At 53.1% G+C, this 6000-nt stretch overlaps 1 protein-coding gene across 2 annotated transcripts in view; it reads left to right on the top strand.

Annotated features, from left to right (window-relative positions):
* Window positions 1-4075: 4075 nt before the first annotated feature.
* DNAJB5 (DnaJ heat shock protein family (Hsp40) member B5) overlaps window positions 4076-6000 on the top strand; it is a 75979-nt gene continuing 74054 nt past the window's right edge. Inside the window, exon 1 of one of the 2 annotated variants that reach the window (XM_086960258.1) lies at window positions 4076-4179. The gene's annotated coding sequence lies outside the window, so the exon portion shown is untranslated. The remainder of the gene's footprint in view (window positions 4180-6000) is intronic. The other variant, XM_086960257.1, reaches the window with a different exon arrangement.

Below are 6000 nucleotides of genomic sequence, written 5' to 3'. Positions count from 1 at the left end.
TAGCGGTAGCCCCTCGGTTCAAACTCAGTCGGGTCGCTCTTTTAAGGTGCGGGCAGCCGCACTCTGGAACGCTCTCCCTTTGAAACTCCGGACCTTTGGTGACCTGCTCTCCTTCCGCAAGGTCGCTAAAACACATTTATTTGCTGAGCTTTGTTAAATCCTTCACTCCCCAATTTCTTAATAATTATTTCTGTTCCCCAGTTGTGTTGTGTTCGCCACCTTGTCGGTGCGCCGGGACGCTCCTTCGCTGGAGCAGCCGTGCGCAATACAAATAGCACTAACATAACATAACATAACATACAAATGCCGCTAGTGGGCCTGCAGCGCTGGTTGCGCCACCCACAGAAGCGGCCTCGTAAGATATGTCTCGGGTCCGCCATTGCTGACCCCGCGTACAGTTCCGTACTGTCACGCTGGCTGTGCAAGTGCCCACACTTGCCAGTCCCAGAACCTTCCCTCACCTTCATATCAGTCAGCCCTATGGTAGGCCTACGGGCAGGGTGCTTTGTAAGCGTAAGGTAGGACAGGCCTAGAGTGTGGCATGTCCTAGTAGTGAATTACTGCCTCTCTCGTTCTTCACTATTGAAGGGCTACTGGTTCTCTTAGGCCAGATGAGCTGTCGGAGCTATTACACGCTATAGTCCCGGCAGGCTCAAGGAACACGGTAGCAAGTCGAGTTTAGTATGCCTGAACTCAGAATAATAAAATACTTCCTTTAGTAAGGTTTATTTTAATATCCTGTGTTTGCAACTGCTACTTTTAGAAAGTTAGCCTTTGCTCGCCTAACTGTTCAGCCCGCCTCTGCCAGGATGTGTATCTGCTGTCTGGGTTTGTGTGAGTGACAGGGCTGGGAGATTCCGGGGGATAGTCGGGTGCTCAAGGTGGTGAATGAGATGCTTACACCAGGATGGGTGGGAGGAATAGTCCTTGACTCTGAATAGGGTTGTGCTCCACCACCACAATGCTGGCTCCACCTCCTGCGGAGCGTCTGATGTCTCTGCCCCGCACCCCGAAAGAAGACGGCAGCGTCCTGTCAACAAAGTACTTCAGAACCGGGTTGAACCAGGCTCAGGCCCCCTGGCCTGCAAAGACAAAAGAAATGCAGTATAAATATAGGAGCTCCGCTCCTTACAGATCAGATCCAGTTTTGACCACAACGAACCTCTGCCTGACTAGAAGGACCAAGAGAAGCTGAAGGACGGAAACCAGTCTGTATCCTGTGAGACTGGCCTGCAGTGGTGCCTTGCTGAGAACGGAGAGGAAAGGACCAGATAGGACTTTGTAGACTTGTGCCTGAAACTATCTTCAAAGGCATGATCGAGAGCTTGCCCCCTGAACGGAACCCCAGGACCACGGAGTTCTTTCTGCTTGTGCCCGTTTGCTGTGGGGCCTCAGTTCTTATTCCCTCGCCAGAGTTGTGACTCGGGTGCCTTCGCCTTCTCCCAGGTCGTGACAGCTCGGAGCTTGGTCGCCCCGCCGTAGAGAGCCCCGCTCATCCCAGAGCCGCTCTCCTCTTCAGTGCCGGGCCGCCTGCTCTCCTGTCACCTCGCTGCTTACGGAGCGAGCTTCGCACCGCTCATCTTCTCCAGCCGGAATCTGCACGGAGAGCATCTCATAGCCTCGGACGGTCCGTACGTCGTAACGTACCTGACTGTCTCGCTTTGCGCTCTTGCATACCAAGGCTCGTGCCACACCTCAAGAAAGGCCTCCCCGTACTGTGGTACCGGAAGCCTGGTGCTGCACCCGTCTGCCCGAGAACTCGACGCCCCTCACAGATTCACGAGACAGACCCGGCGTGCTAAGAAGTAGTATGCCCCGCAGGCCTGAACGGCGCCTCGCCCAGTGAGCTGCACCGATCACGGATCGCCGCAACCCTCCACAGTCTAGCTCCTTCACCTCGCTCCTCGAGGGGGATTGAGCCGGAGAGATCCTGTGGAGAACCGTCGGCCTCGTTCGGGGTCCGCCCTCACAAGTAGCCGCGCCTGAAACGCCTCGGACTGCCACCAGTAAGGTACACTTGTACTCCGTCTCGAGTTCATATCGGATCCAGGGTCCGCAACGTTCTCCCTGTCATCGTACCTTGCTGAACAGCGAACACTGAAAGACTAAGTTTGCCTATTGTAATCTGGTGACCTCAATTTAGTAAACGTTATTCTGGTCTTGTGATAATCCTGCTTGAATCTATCTTTTGTATAAAGTATACGTATTTTTGATACAACCATACGACTGGTGTCCATTTGTGGTGGGTCAGTGGGTTTACTGTGTGTGATCATGAATGCTTAACTTACTATCGCCCTGAGGATTAGCCTTGTCTGCTCGCGCCACACTACCTAGAGGTGACCAGTCCACTCAAATCCTGTTGACAGCTCCAGTCCTGAGACATCTGCAAGGTTCCGCCCCAGAGAGAAAGCTGGCTGTTCTGCAGACCATGGAAGACAGCAGTCCGCAAAGCGAGATGATGCAGCCTGCCTGTAGCAGCAGATATTTGACAGCGAGTAGTGATGATAAGTGTGCAGCACTGGCCGGTGGCAGCGGAGTTCAGTAGCTGCAGCATTTTAAAGGCACTGGTAAGTGCTTGTTAGCCATAAAATGGCAGGATATGCCCAGACGTGCGTGCCTTGCTCACTTTGTCACTATTCAAGATAGCCTGGCTGATGAGGGCTATTAGCCCGAAACCGGTACCAGGATGCTTGTTTCCAGTCCAGGGAAGACATGGCTTGGCAGTTTGGGGTGGACTGTTCAGGGTCAGGACTGATTTGCATACGGATGTCTCTGGGGTGGCATGGTGAGCAAAAAGAATGATGATGGATTCAACCGGGTGAGAGTCTGAAAAGTTTCAGCGCTCAGTCCATCATCTCGTGTTTGCTTTGTGCGTACTGCAAATTTGGCAAATACATAACTGCAGGTAGTCACACATTTCCTTATAAGCATCGCTAAAGGAAAACGATTTCCTTAAGCTGCAATGTGCAGGAAACTTTATTTTCGTCCCTCCTTATCAACTAATGATTTAACGCAGAGTCCTTGGAGATAATGCTTTGTTCACAGTGTGCAGGGCTGCGCTCAAGGAGCATCCTCCCATGCCGCTCGAAGCAGTCTCTGTCCCACTGTAAACCAATTAACATGATGTTGCTTGATGTCAGTATCCCTTTGCTTGGCAGACACGCCACTTTGCAGCCCATATCTGCCAATATCCGGTCAGGTGGCGTCGAGTGAACTTCCAGAACCTTCGGCTGGGATTCCAACTGCCGAGCTCACGTTTTCTCGCCTACACAGACGTGCCTGGCCGCCTGCCCTGCTGCCAGGCAACCATTGGACTAAAAGAACGAAAGCGCGAGACTCCAGCTCGTGGAAAGATCAAGAAAGACTAGCTAATCGACAGCCCCGCCCACTTGGCCTCCCTGAATAACCAATCGGAAACAAGGGAAACCATCAATTGAAGAAAAAAAAGAGATTAACCAATAAAAGTCTGGGGAACGTGTCGAGCAAGTGCGGTTGAAAGAGCGGAGAGAAAAGAACGAGCCAATAGTTGGGATTCAGAGCAGAAGCCACACTAGAAATATTTTTCGGAAACAGAGCTCGACCTTTGGCTTTTTTGGAGATACAAAGTAAAACGTAGACAAAGCGTACCGAAAACATACACAAAAGCTTGCAATTTTTTTATTTTAACAAACGACTACGACTCTTTAGGAGGGGTACAAGAAATAACAGCATTTTGAATCGTACTGTGGTAAAGCCATAGCATTCTAGATTGCCTGTGCAAAAATATGTTTCTTCTTCGTTTAATCCAAATGAAACACCATTCTAAAATGGCCGTCAGAGTTTCACGCGGGTGAGGGCGGGCTGGGGTGGGATGGGTAGCTGGATCAGTTGCCCTTCTACTCTGTCTATGCCGGTGTTTCCCAAGGGAAGCGCCAGGCGCTTGTGAATTGAAAAGCCTTTGAAGTGCATCAATGAGAAAGCACCGCCCCTCTGCTGAGATGGACGTGGTACTCATCCTATGGGTCTCGTCGGGGAGGTTGCCCCGAGGGCGGAGTCGGCGCCGTGGCTGTCTGCGAGGCGGGGGCGGGTTCCCCGTGACGTCAGGGGCGCTCGAGCTGGGTTCGTTGGCTGCGAGGGTGAAGCCGGGATAGAGGAGTCAGCGAGAGGCGAGGAGAGCGGCAGCAGCGGCGGCACCGCACGGTGAGCGGGGCGGCCGGGCCGGACCGGGCCGGCGCGTGGGGAGGGGGGAGAGGCAGAGACTGGCACGAGAGGGAGACAATCTCTGGAACAAGGGGAGTGACAGCTGTAAGTGGTGGGCTAAGTCAGATGAACCTCAGAGACAGCCCCTGGGATAGAAGCGAGAGCTGTGACTGAAGAGGAAGATAGGCAGGCTGCGGCAGAGACGGACTCTGAAGACAGGGAGCATGACAGCTGTCAATATTGCTGAAGCACAGAGAGAGTTATTGGGATAGAAGAGAGAGAGCTGTGACTGGCCACCAAGGGTGGAAGAGAGAGTGAGCTGCTGGCTGTAGACGGGGCAGCCTCTGTGACGAGAGAGAGAGGATGACAGCAGCTGTCAGTCCTAGAGATAGAGCAACTCTTCTCACGACAGAGGGAGAGAGCTGTGACTGCCCACCAAGGGTGGAAGAGAGAGTGAGCTGCTCTGTGACGAGAGGGAGGATGACACCAGCTGTCAGTCCAGGGGATAGAGCAGCTCTTCCCAAGACAGAGGGAGAGACAGTCCTTGAGAGAGCTGTGACTGCCCACCAAGGGAGGAAGAGACAGCCTCTGTGACGAGAGAGAGGATGACAGCAGCTGTCAGTCCCGGGGATAGAGCAACTCTTCCCTCCCCCCTCCCCCCCCCCCCCCCCCGACAGAGGCCGAGACATTCCTTGGGATAGCAGAGAGAGCTGTGACTGCCCACCAAGGGAGGAAGAGACAGTCTCTGTGACGAGAGAGAGGATGACAATAGCTGTCAGGCCTAGGGGTAGAGCAGCTCTTCCCCCCAGACAGAGGGCGAGACAGTCCTTGGGATAGCAGAGAGAGCTGTGACTGTCCCCCAAGGGAGGAAGGGAGTGTTGGCTGCTGGCTAGAGGCCGAGCCAGTCTCTGTGACGAGAGAGGCAGCATGACAGCTGCTTGTACTGGGGCTAGAGCAGCTCTAGCACCACACAGTCCCTGAGACAGAAAAGAGAGTTGTGACTGACTACCATGGGAGGAAGAGAGAGTGGTCTGCTGGCTGTAGATCGAGGCAGTCTCTGAAGAGAGAGAGAAGGACTGCACGAGAGCTGTCAGTATAAGGAACAGAACAACTGAAACCCCAAATTGCAGGGAGAGTCAGTCCCCTGCGATAAAAAGAGAGCCGTGACTTGCCACCAAGGGAGAAAGAGAGAGTGAGCTCCTGGCTATAAACCGAAGCAGTCTCTGTGACGAGAGAGAGGATGACAGCTGTCAGTACTGTGACTAGAGCAGCTCAAACCCCATACATAGGGAGAGACAGTTCCAGAGACTGTGACTACCAATAGAGAAGAGAAGGACTGGGCTACAGAAGAGATGTTTGGAGAGAGAGGGGTGCCTGCTGAGAGGGGGTATGGCAGCTGTCACTTTACGGAAGAGAGGACCTAACCAGAGTATAAACGGAAAGAGACATGACAGCAGTAACTAAGTAGGAGAGAGTAGCTCACAGAGCGCCTCTGTGATCAGTGAGTAGGGTTTTTTGTTAATTGAGAATGTATAATGTCTGCCAGGCCCAATCTTGGGGATAGAGAGCCTCAGTGGAGGCTGTCACTAAAGGGGATACGACAGACCACAGGCTGTAGGGATAGACAGCCCTGTGGATTGAGAGGAGTGACAGCTGTCACTAAAGAGTAAATCTGATCTAACCCGCTACACGATGTAGGGGTTGCTCTGTGGAGAGACTGGTGTGTTACCTGGCAGTTAAGAGTAGGCAGAACTTGGCACTGTAGCGATACATAGTCTCTGTGGAGAGACAGGAGTGTCAGCTGTCAAAGAGTGGCCTGGA

Source organism: Lissotriton vulgaris, chromosome 3_1 (genome assembly GCF_964263255.1).
Source record: "Lissotriton vulgaris chromosome 3_1, aLisVul1.2, whole genome shotgun sequence".
In the NCBI taxonomy this organism is placed as follows: Eukaryota; Metazoa; Chordata; class Amphibia; order Caudata; family Salamandridae; genus Lissotriton; species Lissotriton vulgaris.
Note: the sequence above shows the minus strand (reverse complement) of the source record. Positions and strands in the feature narration are given on the sequence as shown.